The sequence below is a fragment of the Oncorhynchus nerka genome, linkage group LG7 (assembly GCF_034236695.1).
Source record: "Oncorhynchus nerka isolate Pitt River linkage group LG7, Oner_Uvic_2.0, whole genome shotgun sequence".
In the NCBI taxonomy this organism is placed as follows: domain Eukaryota; kingdom Metazoa; phylum Chordata; class Actinopteri; order Salmoniformes; family Salmonidae; genus Oncorhynchus; species Oncorhynchus nerka.
This window is the reverse complement of record NC_088402.1, coordinates 35,453,688-35,475,578: the sequence shown is the minus strand read 5'-3', so window position 1 is coordinate 35,475,578 and position 21,891 is coordinate 35,453,688.

Sequence of the window (21,891 nt, the reverse complement as noted above, 5' to 3'; positions counted from 1 at the left end):
AGATGCTAAAGCTGTTGTAGGAGCTGCAGTTGTTGTGGGAGTTGTTGGAGGTGCTGTTGTTGTGGTTGTCGTAGGAGCTGAAGTTGTAGTTGTTGTAGCAGGAGCTGCAGTGGTTGTCGTAATAGGTTCTGGAGTTGTAGTGGTCGTTGGAGCAGCAGTTGTTGTAGTTACAGCTGCAGTGGTTGTCGCAGAGGCAGCTGCTGTGGTTGACGTAGAAGTTAAAGTTGTTGTATCAGGAGCTGTAGTTGTGATTGTTGTAGTAAGTACATCAGGTGGAGTGGTCGTGGGAGCTACAGTTGTAGGAACTGCAGGTGTTGTAGTAGGTGCTGTTGTTGTGGTTGTCGTAGGAGCTGAAGTTGTAGTTATTGTAGAAGGTGCTGCAGTGACTGTGGTCGTTAGAACAGCAGTTGTTGTAGTAGGATCTGCACTGGTTGTCGTAGTAGGTTGTGGAGTTACAGTGGTCGTAGGAGTAGCAGTTGTTGTAGTTAGGGCTGCAGGTGTTGAAGTAGATGCTAAAGCTGTTGTAGGAGCTGCAGTTGTTGTGGGAGTTGTTGGAGGTGCTGTTGTTGTGGTTGTCGTAGGAGCTGAAGTTGTAGTTGTTGTAGCAGGAGCTGCAGTGGTTGTCGTAATAGATTCTGGAGCAGTAGTGGTCGTAGGAGCAGCAGTTGTTGTTAGGGCTGCAGTGGTTGTCGTAGATGCTAAAGCTGTTGTAGGAGCTGCAGTTATTGTGGGAGCTACAGTTGTTGTAGGTGCTGTTGTTGTGGTTGTCGTAGGAGCTGAAGTTGTAGTTATTGTAGAAGGTTCTGCAGTCACTGTGGTCGTTAGAACAGCAGTTGTTGTAGTAGGAGCTGCACTGGTTGTCGTAGATGGTAAAGCTGTTGTAGGAGCTGCAGTTGTCATGGGAGCTACAGTTGTTGGAGGTGCTGTTGTTGTGGTTGTCGTAGGAGCTGAAGTTGTAGTTGTTGTAGATGGTGTTGCAGTCGTTGTTGTCGTAAGAGCTGCAGTTGTTGTAGTAGGAGCTGCAGTGGTTGTCGTAGTAGGTTCTGAAGTTGTAGTGGTCGTAGGGGCAGCAGTTGTTGTAGTCAGAGCTTCAGTTGTCGTAGGAGCTGCAGTTGTCATTGGAGCTACAGTTGTTGTAGGTGCTGTCGTTGTGGTTGTCGTAGGAGCTGAAGTTGTTGTAGTAGGAGCTGCACTGGTTGTCGTGTTAGGTTCTGCAGTCGTAGCAGTCATAGGAGTAGGTTCTGTCGTAGTAGGTTTTGGAGTTGTAGTGGTCGTAGGAGCAGCAGTTGTTGTCGTCAGAGCTTCAGTTGTCGTAGGAGCTGCAGGTGGCCTGGGAGCTACAGTGGTCATTGTAGGTGTTACCTTTGTAGTGTCCGTAGGAGCTACAGTTGTAGTCGGGTCTATAGTTGTAGTCGTAGTAGGAGCTGTATTAATTGTTGTAGGAGCTACAGTTGTATTAGGAACTGCAGTTGTGGTTTTTGTATTAGGTACTGCAGTTGTAGTTGTCGTTGGAGCTGCAGTTGTCGTTGGAGCTACAGTTGTCGATGGAGCAACAGTTGTTGCCGTAGGAGCTGCAGTTGTTTTTGTCGTAATAAGATCTGCAGTTGCAGTTGATGCAGTTGTTGAAGATGCGGTTGTCGAAGAAACTCCATGTATAATCCAACATAAGAACACTGTGGTTTGTGAGATGAAGGGTTAAAATGTTTATTGCGCACACTATCAATATTTCCAAGATTACTCTTCATCTGGATAGTGCAGTTTTTAAATATTCTGATTATTTTCATATAAAACTAAATAATTATACATTTTAGTCACACTCCTTATTTTTTTCAGAAAATAAATAATGATGTAAAAATGTCAAAAAATAAAGAGTAAATGATTGTTAAGAATATTACCTACAATGCCTTAAGAAAGTGTTCATACCCCTTGACTTATTCCACATTTTGTTGTTTTACAGCCTGAATTCAAAATGTATTTTTTTTAAATAATTCTTACCCATCTACACACAATAAGCCATAATGACAAAGTGAAAACATGTTGAGAACATTTTTGCAAATGTATTGAAAATAAAATACAGAAATATCTCATTTAAATAAGCATTCACACCCGAGTCAATACTTTGTAAAAACACCTTGTGTCAATCTAAGAGCTTTCCACACCTGGATTGTGCAACATTTGCTCATTATTCTTTTCAGAATTCTTCAAGCTCTGTCAAATTGGTTGTTGATCATTGCTAGACAAACATTTACATAGTAGATTCAAGTCAAAACTGGAACATTCACACTGTCTTCTTGATTATGAACTCCAGTGTAGATGTGGCCTCGCTTTTTAGGTTATTGTCCTGCTGAAAGGTGAGAATTCATCTCCCAGTGTCTGGTGGAAAGCAGACTCCTCTAGGATCCTCCTCTAGGATTTCACCTGCGCTTAGCTCCATTCCATTTCTTTTTTATCCTTAAAATCTCCCCAGTCCTTAATGATTATAAGCATACCCATAACATGATGCATCTACCACTATGCTTGAAAATATGGAGTGGTACTCAGTAATGTGTTGTATTGGATTTGCTCCAAACATATTCAGGACAAAAAGTGAATTGCATATTCTGTATAGGTTTCTGTCTTTTACACTCTGTCAATTAGGTTAGTATTGTGGATTAAATACAATGTTGTTATCCATACTCAGTTTTCTCCTATCACAGCCATTAAACTGTTTCAAAGTTACCATTGGCCTGATGGTGAGAGTTTTCCTTCCTCTCCGGTAACTTAATTAGGAAGGATGCCTGTGTCTTTGTAGTGACTGGGTGTATTGATACACCTTCTAAAGTTGAATTAATAACTTCACCATGCTCAAAGGGATATTCAATGTCTGCTTTTTTTGTGAGGCATTGGAAGACCTTCCTGGTCTTTGTGGTTGAATCTGTGTTTGAAATTCACTGCTCGATAACTTACAGATAATTGTATATGTGGGGTACAGAGATGGCTTAGTCACACAAAAATCATGTTAAACACTATTATTGCACACAGAGTGAGTCCTTGCAACTTATTATGTGACTTGTAAATTAAATTTTTACTCCTGAACTTATGTAGGCTTGCCATAGCGAAAGGGGTTGAATACTTATGAACTCAAGACATTTCAGCTTTTCATTTTTTATTAATTTGTTTTAAAAAATTGAAAAACATGACTCCACTTTGACATTATCGGGTATTGACTGTCGGCCAGTGACATAAAAATCTAAATTTAATCCATTCTAAATTCAGGCTGGAATTCAACAACGTATAAAAAGTGAAAGGGTGTGAATACTTTCTGAAGGCACTGTATAATACCTTACAGAGATTAACACACTTGAGTTGTATTTTTTGTTTGTTTACAAGATATCACATTTGTCATTACAGTAAGTAGCGTGTTAATATAATTGAAGAAATATATAGCCATGTAATTATGTTTTCCTCTTACACTTTAGTAATTTTCCCTTTAAATATGTATGTATTTAATCGAGGTGTGACATTTGACAGTAGATTAGGCAACATTTAAAATTATCCACACTACAAAAAAATTATATTCATTGTAACATCATATGCAAAAAAAAATACATCGTTGCTCATTAGTATAATTACATTTTATGTCAGCATCCTGCCTTTTTGATCATTTATATTTTGATTTCGGATTAATACACTAGTTGACATGAAGTTAGCATTCAGTAAAACAGTTGGAAACATGACTACAGAATGAAATTCAGTTTACTACATACCCATGGTGAAAGTAGCTGTCACTTTCTCTGCCTTCATTTTGAACCCAGTTGATGCAGTTGTTTTCTGAACAGAAAGAAAAATATCAATTTTATTGACTGTTCATATGAACCACTATTAATGTGCAACGGTGGACTCCATTCAAGTTAAACTTAATGTGTAACTTGGTAAGGAAACGTGTGCACTTTAACTCATTTAGGTTTGCCAGATCAAGAGGTGTAAAGATCTCAAAAAGTTTTCTATACTTTTTTGTATAGTAGGCTGCTGTAAAAATGAATTTATACACCCTAGTGAAATTTTATCGTAAAATCTAAATTTGTGTTGTATTTTTTCTATGAGAAATCTACCTTTTACTGTAGCACGTCAATCATGTTACTTCATAAAAGAAGAAAAGTAATTTCTAGTTTTCAAACAGTCTACCAGCACCCAGCAATACACTCTGAAACCTATACATATTCTGTGACAGTAATAGATGCAGTTCATCAAAAGTGGAGTGTTTTTCCAAATATAACACATAATACATCAAATAATACAGTAACATCTACATTAGGGTTGTATTTTGTCAAGAGAAATCAGCCTTTTACTGCTTAAGAAACATTTGTATTTAAACTTGGCTATCATAAAGCTCATAAATCCAATGTCTATATTCTTCAAAAGGAAAGGTGGTAGATTTAGATGGGAGACATGTTTGTGTCATTCATTATGGCAACACAGGACTTGGCTACATGTTATTGTATTCATATAAAGAAGACAGGAGGATAAATAATTATGCTTAATATCCTCTCACACGTAACTATAGTGTAAGCTTTTGAAAGGAATCCACATCCATCCATTATACTGATGAATGCATATCACTTAAATCATGTAACCGTTACTTCATAAAAGAGGAAAAGTCATTTCAAGTTTCCAAGCGGTCTGCCAGAAATTCTGAATCCTATATATATTCTGTGACAGTAGTAGTTGTAGTTCATCAAAGTGGATGGGTTTTCATATAGAACACATACATAATAACCATAGTTGTTTTTAACCAATAACCAATGTTTTTCATTTACATTATCCATGTAGGACTTCTATCCTTTCTTATAAGGATAGAAGGGGGGAGGAGCGGGGTTCTCACGTCACCCCGCTCCTCCGCTCCCTCCACTGGCTTCCAGTTGAAGCTCGCATCCGCTACAAGACCATGGTGCTTGCCTACGGAGCTGTGAGGGGAACGGCACCTCAGTACCTCCAGGCTCTGATCAGGCCCTACACCCAAACAAGGGCACTGCGTTCATCCACCTCTGGCCTGCTCGCCTCCCTACCACTGAGGAAGTACAGTTCCCGCTCAGCCCAGTCAAAACTGTTCGCTGCTCTGGCCCCCCAATGGTGGAACAAACTCCCTCACGACGCCAGGACAGCGGAGTCAATCACCACCTTCCGGAGACACCTGAAACCCCACCTCTTTAAGGAATACCTAGGATAGGATAAAGTAATCCCTCTCACCCCCCCTCCCCCTGAAAAGATTTAGATGCACTACTGTTCCACTGGAGGTCATAAGGTGAATGCACCAATTTGTAAGTCGCTCTGGATAAGAGCGTCTGCTAAATGACTTAAATGTAAATGTAAATGTATAAGCCCATTTTGGGTTTCTCTTCCTCATGTGACATGTGTACCTACCTTGTGTTTTATTTTCTATTACATTTTTTACTGTGTGCAACTAAAATATGTTAAAAAATCTAAGCTTTTCCATGTATAGATTACATTATACAGTAAAGGTCATTACTTACCTACAGAAAACACTTTACTGCCAGTCTCCTTATTTCTGTAATTTCTCCAAATATCAATTGAGGAAGGAATTGGTCACTGACAATAAATATTCACAATATCTAGCTTCTATCCACTCTAAAATGTTATTATCCTTGTAGTTGTGTTTGCCATTTCAATCTTACAATTGAACTGTTCCTTTGTATACTGTCATGTCAATGTATTTCTAGTTTCTATTTATATTCCTCTAGGGCTGTTTTGATGCCACAAATTCTTCACCTTTCAAGTGACGTAAATATTTTGGGAGGCACAAAATATAAGATAAAGATTATGAAAAAAGGGAGGGACAATGGATGGGCGGCTGAATGCATGTGAAAGGTCTTGTGGATAATACTGTTTTTGTTTTTTCCCAAGATACTGACGTGGTATTGAAAACAGGTCAGGTGAAAGAAAACTGGTTAGGTGTTATGACAAAAAAACTTGTGAGGGACAAAAGATAATATGAAAAAGGGAGGAACGAAATATGGGCAGGTGAATCGGTGTGCGAGTATAATAACAATTTCGTTTTCCCCACTTACTGACCTTATTGTATTGAAAACTGGTCAGGCAACAATAAAAAAAAATCTAAATTTTCTATAGTCAAAAACATACTTTTATTTAGTCAGTGGCCTAAGTTTATAATTACGCCTTTTTCTATTTAACAGTCCTACACTCACACACCTGCTATTTCGTATATATATTATTAACATAACCTAGCTGTTTCTCTAATCAGTAAATTAAGTTTATGAATCTCTAACAAAAGAGATATCAAGGGTCTTTGTAATCAGCTGCTAACTATGACTGAGGGTCATAAAGACCCCACATGGTGAGTCCAACAATGGAGAAAATGTCTATTTTAATGCAGAGTTGGACATCATCAATTGTATTAATAAGAATAATATATTTGTAAGGCACTTTTCTCAGATGCTAAAATTATTTAACATTGATTATTGAAACTGAAGGTTGACACCAAAACATCCGTGTGTGCCTGGTGAAAAGCAATAAAAACACTTTTTATAATATTTCTGAAATTCTGTCTATTATTTGTGTGCAAAATACCCTTTCTTTTTTGGACTTCACAGATAATATGTTCAGAGAAATGAATCTAAGTCTTTATCTCGTGGCTGAATAAAAACATTTTTTAATAAAAAAGTGATTGGGTAGTCTTTAAATGGACAATCCGGGATTGGTAAGTATTAATTATTGCATCCATAAAAGTCTATGAATTTGAGTAGTTACATTTCCCCAGGACAGAGGACAACCTAAGGATGTGAGCCCTACAAAATGGCTATTGAGAGACCATTTTGAGACCGCCACCCAATGTTGAACTCCGAACCAAACATATTGCAGGGACCCAATTGTAACAATCCGCAACTATTTATATTTATCAGATGTGAATTGTACAACCTACTCTTACACTTACTCTTAGCACTACTTTGGATATGTGAACTGTGATTTCACGTTTCTGATCATTTACTGTTGTCTTAGGTGTTGCTGTCCACAGATTACTAATTCTGTGACTTGCTAAACCCTTTATAATCAATTACATATCAGAATATTGCATTTTTATTTAAATCAAATCAAATGTATTTATAAATCACTTCTTACATCAGCTGATGTCACAAAGTGCTGTACAGAAGCACAGCCTAAAACCCCAAACAGCAAGTGATGCATGTGTAGCAGCACGGTGGCGAGAAAAAACTCCCTAGAAAGGCCAGAGATTATAACAGAACATGGCTAAGATGTTCAAATGTTCATAGATGACAGCAGGGTCAAATAATAATAATCACAGTGCTTACTTGTATCTCTGCCTGACGACTGCTATAATGATGAAAGGTGTTAAAATATGTTTTTTTAATTTGTTCTATTGAACATGAAACTACACTAAAATAAAGGCATTTCAATATTTTGAAGACTGCCTTGGTCCTCATCATTTTTACCTCATTGATGGTCATTCCTTGCATCCATGAATTTGAGAGTGGTTACATTTATCCAACCTCCTTTCCCAGCTGTTAACTAAAGTGGTGGGGTCACTGCTATGTCATATAATAATATACAGTCTATGGATAATATATCTTTTTTTTTTCCAAGATACTGGCGAGGTATTGAAATCCGGTCAGGTGAAAGAAAACTGGTTAGGTGTTCTGAAGAAAACTTGTGGGAGGGTCAAAAGATACTGTGAAAAGGGGAGTGTAACGGGATTCGTCCTCCTCTGACGAGGAGTATGAGAGATCGGACCAATACGCACCGTGGTAAGTGTTCATGATATTTAATAGAACAGAACACTTAAATACAAAAACAACAAGAGAACGAAAAATTAAACCGAAACAGTTCTGTCTGGTGCAGACACAAAACAGAAAACATAGAAAAAGAACATAGACTACCCACATTTACATTTACATTTAAGTCATTTAGCAGACGCTCTTATCCAGAGCGACTTACAAATTGGTGCTTTCACCTTATGACATCCAGTGGAACAGCCACTTTACAATAGTGCATCTAGGTCTTTTAAGGGGGGGGGGGGGTGAGAAGGATTACTTTATCCTATCCTAGGCCCCAACTCACGCCCTGACCTAGCTAAAACAAAGACATAACAAAGGAACTAAGGTCAGAACGTGACAGGTAGGGACAAAAGATGGGTAGGTGAATCTCTTTGAGAGTATAATTACAATTGTTTTTTTCCCCAGTTACTGACCTTCTTGTACTGAAAACTGGTCAGGTGACAAACATTTTTCAAGATTTTCTATAGCCCAAAACTTGCTTAATTACACTTAATTTACTTAACTTTTGAGCCATTCATTTGATTTAGTCAGTGGCCTAAAGTGATCACTCAGACTTTTTTATTTAACAGACCTACACTCACATACCTGCTAGTTCCAAAATATTTTAATAAACATAACATAGCTGTTTCTTTTAAATGTAGATTCAGTTTATGAATCTCTAAGAAAAGACATGTCAAGGTACTTTGTAATCAGCTGCTAACTATGATTGAGGTTCACAATGACCCCACATGGTGAACCCAACAACGGAGGAAATCATCTTGGATTTCCAGAATTCTAGTTTTATAGTGAGTTGAACTTAATTGTGTTAATAAGAATAATATACACTGTACAAAAATATAAATGCAACAATTTCAAATATTTTACTGAGTTACACAGTTCATATAAGGAAATCAGTTCATTGAAATAAAATCATTAGGCCCTATTCTATGGATTTCACTTGACTGTGAATACAGATATGAATCTGTTGGCCACAGATACCTTAAAAAAAGGTAGCGGTGTGGATCAGAAAACCAGTCAGTATCTGGTGTGGCCACCATTTGCCTCATGCAGCACAATACATCTCCTTTAGAATTGATCAGGCTGTTGGTTGTGGCCTGTGGAATGTTGACCCACTAGTATTCAATAGCAGTGTGAAGTAGCTGGATATTGACGGGACTGGAAGACGCTGTCGTACACGACAATCCAGAGCATCCCAAACCTGCTCAATGGGTGACATGTCTGGTGACAATGCAAACTCTAAAACGATGTTGGAGGTGGCTTAGGGTAAAGAAAATAACATTACATTCTCTGGCAACAGTTCTGGTGGATATTCCTGCAGTCAGCATGCCAGTTGCACACTCCCTCAAAACGTGAGACATCTGTGGTATTGTGTTGTGTGACAACACTGCATATTTTAGAGTGGCCTTTAATTTTCCACAGCACAAGGTGCACCTGTGATAATGATCATGCTGATTAATCAGCTTCTTGATATGCCACACCTGTCAGGTGGATGGATTATCTTGGCAAAGGAGAAATGCTCACTAAAAGGGAAGTAAAAAAAATTGTGTACAAAATGTGGGTGAAATAACCTTTTGTGTGTATGGAACATTTCTGGGACCTTTTATTTCAGCTCATGAAACCTCTTAAGGACCGAACCCTTTTTTTAAATGTTCACCTAAAATGACATACCCAAATCTAACTGCCTGTAGCTCAGGAATTGAAGCAAGGATATGCATATTATTGATATCATTAGAAAGGAAACACTTTGATGTTTGTGGAAATGTGAAATTAATGTTGGAGAATATAACACATTAGATCTGGTAAAAGAGAATACAAAGGATTGTCTTTATAATTATAAAAAATAAAAATAAAAATTGTACCATCATCTTTGAAATGCAAGAGAAAGGACATAATGTATTATTCCAGCCCAGCCGCAATATAGATTTTGGCAGTGTATGTGAAAGGTTTTAGACTGATCCAATGAACCATTGTATTCCTGTTCAAAATGTTGTATCAAGACTGCCCAAATGTGCCTAATTGGTTTATTAATAACTTTTCAAGTTCATAACTGTGCACTCTCATCACATTTACATTTACATTTAAGTCATTTAGCAGACGCTCTTATCCAGAGCGACTTACAAATTGGTGCATTCACCTTATGACATCCAGTGGAGCAGCCACTTTACAATAGTGCATCTAAATCTTTTAAGGGGGGGGGGTGAGAAGGATTACTTTATTCTATCCTAGGTATTCCTTAAAGAGGTGGGGTTTCAGGTGTCTCCGGAAGGTGGTGATTGACTCCGCTGTCCTGGCGTCGTGAGGGAGTTTGTTCCACCATTGGGGGGCCAGAGCAGCGAACAGTTTTGACTGGGCTGAGCGGGAACTGTACTTCCTCAGTGGTAGGGAGGCGAGCAGGCCAGAGGTGGATGAACGCAGTACCCTTGTTTGGGTGTAGGGCCTGATCAGAGCCTGGAGGTACTGAGGTGCCGTTCCCCTCACAGCTCCATAGGCAAGCACCATGGTCTTGTAGCGGATGCGAGCTTCAACTGGAAGCCAGTGGAGAGAGCGGAGGAGCGGGGTGATGTGAGAGAACTTGGGAAGGTTGAACACCAGACGGGCTGCGGCGTTCTGGATGAGTTGTAGGGGTTTAATGGCACAGGCAGGGAGCCCAGCCAACAGCGAGTTGCAGTAATCCAGACGGGAGATGACAAGTGCCTGGATTAGGACCTGCGCCGCTTCCTGTGTGAGGCAGGGTCGTACACTGCGGATGTTGTAGAGCATGAACCTACAGGAACGGGCCACCGCCTTGATGTTAGTTGAGAACGACAGGGTGTTGTCCAGGATCACGCCAAGGTTCTTAGCGCTCTGGGAGGAGGACACAGTGGAGTTGTCAACCGTGATGGCGAGATCATGGAACGGGCAGTCCTTCCCCGGGAGGAAGAGCAGCTCCGTCTTGCCGAGGTTCAGCTTGAGGTGGTGATCCGTCATCCACACTGATATGTCTGCCAGACATGCAGAGATGCGATTCGCCACCTGGTCATCAGAAGAGGGAAAGGAGAAGATTAATTGTGTGTCGTCTGCATAGCAATGATAGGAGAGACCATGTGAGGTTATGACAGAGCCAAGTGACTTGGTGTATAGCGAGAATAGGAGAGGGCCTAGAACAGAGCCCTGGGGACACCAGTGGTGAGAGCACGTGGTGAGGAGACGGATTCTCGCCACGCCACCTGGTAGGAGCGACCTGTCAGGTAGGACGCAATCCAAGCGTGGGCCGCGCCGGAGATGCCCAACTCGGAGAGGGTGGAGAGGAGGATCTGATGGTTCACAGTATCGAAGGCAGCCGATAGGTCTAGAAGGATGAGAGCAGAGGAGAGAGAGTTAGCTTTAGCAGTGCGGAGCGCCTCCGTGATACAGAGAAGAGCAGTCTCAGTTGAATGACTAGTCTTGAAACCTGACTGATTTGGATCAAGAAGGTCATTCTGAGAGAGATAGCGGGAGAGCTGGCCAAGGACGGCACGTTCAAGGGTTTTGGAGAGAAAAGAAAGAAGGGATACTGGTCTGTAGTTGTTGACATCGGAGGGATCGAGTGTAGGTTTTTTCAGAAGGGGTGCAACTCTCGCTCTCTTGAAGACGGAAGGGACGTAGCCAGCGGTCAGGGATGAGTTGATGAGCGAGGTGAGGTAGGGGAGAAGGTCTCCGGAAATGGTCTGGAGAAGAGAGGAGGGGATAGGGTCAAGCGGGCAGGTTGTTGGGCGGCCGGCCGTCACAAGACGCGAGATTTCATCTGGAGAGAGAGGGGAGAAAGAGGTCAGAGCACAGGGTAGGGCAGTGTGAGCAGAGCCAGCGGTGTCGTTTGACTTAGCAAACGAGGATCGGATGTCGTCGACCTTCTTTTCAAAATGGTTGACGAAGTCATCTGCAGAGAGGGAGGGGGAGGGTAGGGGGAGGAGGATTCAGGAGGGAGGAGAAGGTGGCAAAGAACTTCCTAGGGTTGGAGGCAGATGCTTGGAATTTAGAGTGGTAGAAAGTGGCTTTAGCAGCAGCAACAGAAGAGGAAAATGTAGAGAAGAGGGAGTGAAAGGATACCAGGTCCGCAGGGAGGCGAGTTTTCCTCCATTTCCGCTCGGCTGCCCGGAGCCCTGTTCTGTGAGCTCGCAATGAGTCGTCGAGCCACAGAGCGGGAGGGGAGGACCGAGCCGGCCTGGAGGATAGGGGACATAGAGAGTCAAAGGATGCAGAAAGGGAGGAGAGGAGGGTTGAGGAGGCAGAATCAGGAGATAGGTTGGAGAAGGTTTGAGCAGAGGGAAGAGATGATAGGATGGAAGAGGAGAGAGTAGCGGGGGAGAGAGAGCGTAGGTTGGGACGGCGCGATACCATCCGAGTAGGGGCAGTGTGGGAAGTGTTGGATGAGAGCGAGAGGGAAAAGGATACAAGGTAGTGGTCGAGACTTGGAGGGGAGTTGCAATGAGGTTAGTGGAAGAACAGCATCTAGTAAAGATGAGGTCGAGCGTATTGCCTGCCTTGTGAGTAGGGGGGGAAGGTGAGAGGGAGAGGTCAAAAGAGGAGAGGAGTGGAAAGAAGGAGGCAGAGAGGAATGAGTCAAAGGTAGACGTGGGGAGGTTAAAGTCGCCCAGAACTGTGAGAGGTGAGCCGTCCTCAGGAAAGGAGCTTATCAAGGCATCAAGCTCATTGATGAACTCTCCGAGGGAACCTGGAGGGAGATAAATGATAAGGATGTTAAGCTTGAAAGGGCTGGTAACTGTGACAGCATGGAATTCAAAGGAGGCGATAGACAGATGGGTAAGGGGAGAAAGAGAGAATGACCACAACAATGGTATTATTTCACTGTTATAGCTACTGTAAATTGGACAGTGCAGTTAGCTTAACAATATCAGATATGTCTATGTCCTGCAAAATGTTTGTGTTTCTTACAAGCTCACGCTAATCGCTTTAGCCTACGTTAGCTCAGTCCAGTGGAGGACCCACAAATACAGTGCATTAGGAAAGTAGTCAGACCCCTTGACTTTTTCTACATTTTGTTACGTTTCAGCCAGATTCTAAAATGGATTTAATGAAAAAATCTTCATCAATCAACACACAATACCCCATGATGACAAAGCGGAAAATGTTTTTTAAGTATTCAGACCCTTTGCTATGAGACTCGAAATTGATCATCCTTGAGATGTTTCTACAACTTGATAGGAGAAGGGCCTTGATCAGGTAGGTGACCAAGAACCCGATGGTCACTCTGACAGAGCTCCAGAGTTCCTCTGTGGAGATGGGAGAACCTTCCAGAAGGACAACCATCTCTGCAGTGCTCCACCAATCAGGCCTTCATGGTAGAGTAGTCAGACAGAAGCCACTCCTCAGTAAAAGGCACATGACAGCCCACTTGGATTTTACCAAAAGACACCGAAAGGACTCTCAGACCATGGGAAACAAGATTATCTGGTCTGACGTAACCAAGATTTAACTATTTGGCCTGAATGCCAAGCATCACGTCTGGAGGAAACCTGGCACCATCCCTACGGTGAAGCATGGTGGTGGCAGCATCATGCTGTGGGGATGTTTTCAGCGGCAGGGACTGAGAGACTAGTCAGGATCGAGGGAAAGATGAACAGAGCAAAGTATTTTGGTATTTCTTTAGGATCCCACTTAGCTGTTGCAAAAGCAGCAGCTACTCTTCCTGGCGTCCACACAAACATGAAACATGACATAATATAGAACATTAATAGACAAGAACAGCTCAAGGACAGAACTACTTTATTAAAAAATAAATGTAAAAAGGCACACATAGCCTACATATCAATACCAATACATACACACAAACTATCTAGGTCAAATAGGGAAGAGGCGATGTGCTGTGAGGTGTTGCGTTTTTTTAAACCAGGTTTGCTGTTAACTTGAGCAATATGAGATGGAACGGAGTTCCATGCAATAATGGCTCTATATTATACTGTACACTTTATTGAATTTGTTCTGTGTTTGGGGACTGTGAAAAGACCCCTGGTGGCATGTCTGGTGGAGTAAGTGTGTGTCAGAGCTGTATGTAAATTGACTATGCAAAGAATTTGGGATTAATATTTCTTATAAAAAGAAGAGGTGATGTAGTCTGTATCTCCTTAACTCTTAGCCAAGAGAGACTGGCATGCATAGTTTTTATATCAGGCTTTCTGATTACAATGAAGAGCAAGACGTGTCGCTCTGTTCTGGGCCAGCTGCAGCTTAACTAGGTCTTTCCACTTGACCACACGACTGGATAATAATCAAGACAACACAAAACTAAAGCCTGCAGAACTTGCTTTTTGGAGTGTGGTATCAAAAAAGCAGAGCATCTCTTTATTATGGACAGATCTCTCACCATCTTTACAACAATTCAATCTATATGCTTTGACAATGACAGTTTACAATCTAAGGCAACACCAAGTAATTGAGTCACCTCAACTTGGTCAACAGCCACACCATTCATTACCAGATTCAGTTGAGGTCTAGAACTTAAGGAAACATTTGTACCAAATACAATTCTCTTGTTTTTAGAGATGTTCCGCACCAGTTTATTACATTTACATTTAAGTCATTTAGCAGACGCTCTTATCCAGAGCGACTTACAAATTGGTGCATTCACCTTATGACCTCCAGTGGAACAGTAGTGCATCTAAATCTTTTCAGGGGGAGGGGGGGTGAGAGGGATTACTTTATCCTATCCTAGGTATTCCTTAAAGAGGTGGGGTTTCAGGTGTCTCCGGAAGGTGGTGATTGACTCCGCTGTCCTGGCGTCGTGAGGGAGTTTGTTCCACCATTGGGGGGCCAGAGCAGCGAACAGTTTTGACTGGGCTGAGCGGGAACTGTACTTCCTCAGTGGTAGGGAGGCGAGCAGGCCAGAGGTGGATGAACGCAGTGCCCTTGTTTGGGTGTAGGGCCTGATCAGAGCCTGGAGGTACTGAGGTGCCGTTCCCCTCACAGCTCCGTAGGCAAGCACCATGGTCTTGTAGCGGATGCGAGCTTCAACTGGAAGCCAGTGGAGGGAGCGGAGGAGCGGGGTGACGTGAGAGAACTTGGGAAGGTTGAACACCAGACGGGCTGCGGCGTTCTGGATGAGTTGTAGGGGTTTAATGGCACAGGCAGGGAGCCCAGCCAACAGCGAGTTGCAGTAATCCAGACGGGAGATGACAAGTGCCTGGATTAGGACCTGCGCCGCTTCCTGTGTGAGGCAGGGTCGTACTCTGCGGATGTTGTAGAGCATGAACCTACAGGAACGGGCCACCGCCTTGATGTTAGTTGAGAACGACAGGGTGTTGTCCAGGATCACGCCAAGGTTCTTAGCGCTCTGGGAGGAGGACACAATGGAGTTGTCAACCGTGATGGCGAGATCATGGAACGGGCAGTCCTTCCCCGGGAGGAAGAGCAGTTCCGTCTTGCCGAGGTTCAGCTTGAGGTGGTGATCCGTCATCCACACGGATATGTCTGCCAGACATGCAGAGATGCGATTCGCCACCTGGTCATCAGAAGGGGAAAGGAGAAGATTAATTGTGTGTCGTCTGCATAGCAATGATAGGAGAGACCATGTGAGGTTATGACAGAGCCAAGTGACTTGGTGTATAGCGAGAATAGGAGAGGGCCTAGAACAGAGCCCTGGGGACACCAGTGGTGAGAGCACGTGGTGTAGAGACGGATTCTCGCCACGCCACCTGGTAGGAGCGACCTGTCAGGTAGGACGCAATCCAAGCGTGGGCCGCGCCGGAGATGCCCAACTCGGAGAGGGTGGAGAGGAGGATCTGATGGTTCACAGTATCGAAGGCAGCCGATAGGTCTAGAAGGATGAGAGCAGAGGAGAGAGAGTTAGCTTTAGCAGTGCGGAGCGCCTCCGTGATACAGAGAAGAGCAGTCTCAGTTGAATGACTAGTCTTGAAACCTGACTGATTTGGATCAAGAAGGTCATTCTGAGAGAGATAGCGGGAGAGCTGGCCAAGGACGGCACGTTCAAGAGTTTTGAGAGAAAAGAAAGAAGGGATACTGGTCTGTAGTTGTTGACATCGGAGGGATCGAGTGTAGGTTTTTTCAGAAGGGGTGCAACTCTCGCTCTCTTGAAGACGGAAGGGACGTAGCCAGCGGTCAGGGATGAGTTGATGAGCGAGGTGAGGTAAGGGAGGAGGTCTCCGGAAATGGTCTGGAGAAGAGAGGAGGGGATAGGGTCAAGCGGGCAGGTTGTAGGGCGGCCGGCCGTCACAAGACGCGAGATTTCATCTGGAGAGAGAGGGAGAAAGAGGTCAGAGCACAGGGTAGGGCAGTGTGAGCAGAACCAGCGGTGTCGTTTGACTTAGCAAACGAGGATCGGATGTCGTCGACCTTCTTTTCAAAGTGGTTGACGAAGTCATCTGCAGAGAGGGAGGAGGGGGGGGGAGGGGGAGGAGGATTCAGGAGGGAGGAGAAGGTTGCAAAGAGCTTCCTAGGGTTAGAGGCAGATGCTTGGAATTTAGAGTGGTAGAAAGTGGCTTTAGCAGCAGAGAGAGAAGAGGAAAATGTAGAGAGGAGGGAGTGAAAGGATGTCAGGTCCGCAGGGAGGCGAGTTTTCCTCCATTTCCGCTCGGCTGCCCGGAGCCCTGTATTACTGGCCACCCATTCCAAAACAGACTGCAGGAATTTGCTAAGGGTTCCAGTGACTTCATTAGCTGTGGTTGCTGATGCGTATATGGTTGAATCATCAGCATACATGGACACACATGCTTTGTTTAATGCCAGTGGCAGGTCATTGGTAAAAATAGAAAAGAGTAGAGGTTCTAGAGAGCTGCCCTGTGGTACACCACACTTTACATGTTTGACATTAGAAAAGCTTCCAATAAAGAAACCCTGTTGAGTTCTATAAGATAGATAGCTCTGAATACATGACATGGCAAGGGTTGAAAAGCCATGACACATTCATTTTTTTAACAACAGGTTATAATATCAAAGGCTGCACTGAACTCTAACAGTAAAAAATCGAATCAAATCAAATGTTATTTGTCACATACACATGGTTAGCAGGTGTTATTGCGAGTTTAAATAAATGCTTGTGCTTCTAGTTCCGGCAGTACAGCAATATCTACCAAGTAATCTAACAATTCCACAACAACTACCTAGTAGACACAAATCTAAGTAAAGGGATGGAATAAGAATATATACATATACATATATGGATGAGCAATGACCGAGTGGCATAGGCAAGATGCAATAGATGGTATAAAATACAGTATATATATGGGATGAGTAACGCAATATATGTAAATATTATTAAAGTGACTAGTGATCCATTTATTAAAGTGACCAATGATTTCAAGTCTGTATGTAGGCAGCAGCCTCTCTGTGCTAGTGATGGCTGTTTAACAGTCTGATGGTCTTGAGATAGAAGCTATTTTTAGTCTCTCGGTTCCAGCTTGGATACACTTGTACTGACCTCGCCTTCTGGATGGTAGCGGGGGGAACAGGCAGTGGCTCGGGTGGTTGTTGTCCTAAATTATATTTTTGGACTTCCTGTGACATCGGTTGCTGTAGTTGTCCTGGAGGGCAGGTAGTTTGCTCCCGGTGATGCGTTGTGCAGACCGCACCACCCTCTTGAGGGACCTGCGGTTGTGGGCGGTGCAGTTGCCGTACCAGGCGGTCATACAGCGTGACAGTATGCTCTCAATTGTGCATCTGTAAAAGTTTATGGGGGTTTTAGGTGACAAGCCAAATTTCTTCAGCATCCTGAAGTTGAAGAGGCGCTGCTGCGCTATTGCGCCGTCTTCACCACGCTGTCTGTGTGGGTGGACCATTTCAGTTTGTCCTTGATGTTAATGCCTAGGAACTTAAAACTTTCCACCTTCTCCACTGCTGACCCGTCGATGTGGAAAGGGGGGTCCTCCCTCTGCTGTTTGCTGAAGTCCACAATCACGTTGAGGGAGAGGTTGTGTTCCTGACACTACACTCCGAGTGCCCTCACTTCCTCCCTATTGGTTGTCTCGTCACTGTTGGTGATCAAGCCTACTACTGTTGTGTCGTCTACAAACTTGATGATTGAGTTGGAGGTTTGCAAGGCCATGCAGTCATGGGTGAACAGGGAATACAAGAGGGGGCCGAGCACACACCCATGTGGAGCCACAGTTTTGAGGATCAGTGGAGTGGAGTTGTTTCCTACCTTCCCCACCTGGGGGCGGCCCGTCAGGAAGTCCAGGACCCAATGACACAGGGCGGGGTTGAGACCCAGGGCCTCAAGCTTAATGCTGAGCTTGGAGGGTACTGTGGTGTTGAATACTGAGGTGTAGTCAATTAACAGCATTCTTACATAGGTATTCCTCTTGTCAAGATGGGATAGGGCAGTGTGCAGTGTGATGGTGCTTGTATCGTCTGTGGACCTATTGGGGCGGTATGCAAATTGAAGTGGGTCTAGGGTGACAGGTAAGCTCCCACAATCTTATTATTATCAAGTTCTCTCAACCAATCATAAGTCATTTGTGCCACTGCAGTACATGTTGAGTTCCCTTCTCTATAAGCATGCCTAAAGTCTGTTGTTAATTAGTTTACAGAGAAATAGCATTGTATTTGGTCAAACACAATTCTTTATGCAGCTTGCTAAGAGCTGGCAGCAAGCTTATAACCAGTAAATAACCAGTAGACTGTCCACTGTTGGGTAGCGGAATTACTTTGGCTTCCATCCAGGTTTGAGGACAAGTATTTTCCTCTAGGCTCAGATTAAATATATGACAGATAGGAGTGGCTATAGGAGTCAGCTAAAATACTCTAAGCTTTTCATCTAAGTTGTCAATGCCAGGAGGTTTGTCATTATTGATCGTTAACAATCATTTTTCCACCTCTCCCACACAAACTATACAAAATTCAAACTTGCAATGTTCATCTATTTTTATTTGTCTTTTTATGCATGAATACGATGGCTCACGGTTTGTTGTTGGCGTTTGCTGCCTAAATTTGCCCACTTGGCAAATTAATAAATCATAAAAATAATTGGCAACATCAAATGGTTTTGTGATGAATAAGTCCTCTGATTCGATGAAAGATGGAGCTGAATGTGTCTTTCTGCCCATAATTCCATTTAAAGTTCACCAAAGTTTGTTCCCACCATTCTTTATACCATTGATCTTGGCTCCATCATATGGTTTCCTCTTTATTTTGTTGTTACATAATTAGTTACATAATTTCTCAATTTGCAGTAAGTCAGCCAGACTTATTAGCCACTTCTTTTGCTCATCTCTTTCAACCATACAGTTTTTCAATTCCTCATCAATCCATGGAGCCTTAACAGTTCTAAAAGTCAGTTTCCTAACAGGTGCATGTTTATCAATAATTGAAAGAAGAAACTTCATAAATTGCAGTGCAGTGTCTGGATGCTCCTTATTAATCACATCAGACCAATAAATATTTTTAACATCATCCACATAAGAGTCTTAGCAAAATATTTTCTATGATCTCTTGTACAGTATTTTAGGCCCAGTTTTTGGAACTTTGGCCTTCCTGGATATGGCCACAATATTGTGAACACTGCATCCAATGGGTATGGATACAGCTTTAGGACAAAGTTCTACAGTATTAGTAAAAATGTGATCGATACATGTGGATAATCTTGTCCCTATAGTGTTTGTAAACACACTAATAAATTGATTAATAACCTGAACCAGATTACAGGAACTGGTTACAGTGAGAAGCTTCCTCTTGAGCAGACAGCTTGTCTTATTCGTTATATGAAGGAAACCAAGGCGAAGGGTGGTAAGCGTACATTCTTCTTTATTATAAGAACGAACGAACGCTGAACAAACGAACAAAAGAACAAAACGAACTGTGAAGCTAATATGAGTAGTGCAGACAGGCAACTAAACATAGAACAACAACCCACGAACACAAAATGGAAAAATGGCTACCTTAATATGCTCCCCAATCAGAGACAACGATAAACAGCTGCCTCTGATTGGGAACCATATCAGGCCACAATAGACATACATATTACATGGACCTACAAACCCCTAGACATACAAAAACCCGAGACAATACCAAAACTAGCATACCCACCCTAGTCACACCCTAATCTAACCAAAATATAAAGAAAACAAAGATAACTAAGGTCATGGCGTGACACAGCTTGATGAAAACCAGTCAATATTTTGTCTCTTCTATAGATGTTATATCCTTGTATTTCTACTGCTGTATCGTCAAATTAATAATCGAAGTGAGTCTCAGAAATGGCTAATATATGAATGTTATCTGATGTTAGCAAGTTACTGATTTCATTAACCTTATTTATAAGGCTACATATATAAATATGGGCAATTTTCAGCCCTTTCCTGGGTAGCTTATCAGAGATAGACATTATATGGAAAAGAGCAAACAAAGCAAGAGAGAAAAAAAACATTCAGCAGTCCATTAATCAATTGGTGTGTGTGTGTGTGTGTGTGTGTGTGTGTGTGTGTGTGTGTGTGTGTGTGTGTGTGTGTGTGTGTGTGTGTGTGTGCTGCGGGGTTGAAGCTACAAACCCACAGACTTGGCTCTCATCCCTTCCAGGCTTCTGGGAGGGAGGGTGGACAATGAGCCTGTCATCGCGGATGTAAGCAATGTCCCCACACGCTCTGACAGCTTTCATGGCTGGGATGAGTTCTTTCCTCTTCTGGCTCAGAGCTTCAGGATAGTCCTTTTTGAGGAAGATATACGTTCCTCAGACTTCGTCTAGGTCTCATGTGGGATGGGGATTCTGCAATTCCGTCCACAACAATGTTGTTCCGCCTAGATTGTCCCTCGAGATTTACCCGTCATTGTTATCATGGATTCACACACAGGGAGAACTGCAAACTGTTCTTCAGGTCCTGGACTCTTTTTTTGTTGTTTAACGTGTTAACGGTACAGGTTCCCCTAGGGGTACCCCCCGCTCAACTGAAACAGTGGCGCACAGAATGCAAAAATATTCTTAGAAATATTTAATCTCCACACATTAACAAGTCCAATAGCTCAAATGAAAGATAAACACCTTGTTCATCTAGCCAGCGTGTCAGATTTCTAAAATGTTTTACGGCGAAAACATAGCGCATATTTATGTCAAACCACCACCAAAGACACAGCCGATATACAGCCATTTTGTCGAACAAAAGATGCAATCACAAATGCAGGATTAAAAGAAAAATAATTCACTAACCTTTTAAAAATCTTCATCAGATGACAGTAATAGGACATGTTACACAGTACATTTATGTTTTTTTCAATAATATGCCATTTATATCCATAAATCACCATTTACATTGACGCCATGTTCAGAAAATGCTAAAAAATGTCCGGAGAAATTATAGATAACTCCGCCAGATAACGCCAGATAACAGCAATACACATCATAAACTTTGACTAAATATACATGTTCTACATATAGTTAGAAAGATACACTGCTTCTTAATGCAATCGCTTTGTCACATTTTTTTTAAACGTTACAGAAATCGTTCATTTTTCAATAATCTGAGACGGCGCTCAGACATAAGCAATATTTCTCCGCTATGTTGGAGTCAACAGAAACACAAAATTACAACATAAATATTCCCTTACCTTTGATGGTCTTCGATCAGAATGTAGTGGAAGTAGTCATACTTACCCAAAACATTGTTTGGTTTCAAGTCGTGTGTCTTTGTATTAGCATATGCTTAAAGTTCCAGGCCAAATGCATCGAAAATGACTTCTGGTCTCGAACAGTTGCGCATCAAAACTTCAAAATTACATATTATATGTCGACTAAACTGGTCAAACTAAGTGCATAATCAAGCTTTAGGATGTTCTAAACGTACAAAACAATTATCTAATCTATCGGACATTCTTGCTTGCTCTCAGGCATTCTGGAACAAAGGGACGTCTCTCCAAAATGCGCGCTCTCCTGACTTGGTTTTTTCTCGCGACACTCAGTCTTTTGCCTCCCAAAGGGTCAAAACCCACGGGATTTGCACAATTAAACGCTGTACTGAATGAGGACATCTAGTGGAAGACATAGAAAGTGTCTCCAGATCCATAGCTGGTTGGGAAGGGTGGGGGCGATGACGTCAAAGTTGCCCCAAATTTCAGGCTCCAAAAAATAGTTTGGGAGATTGCCTGCCCTGTGAGTTCTGCTATACTT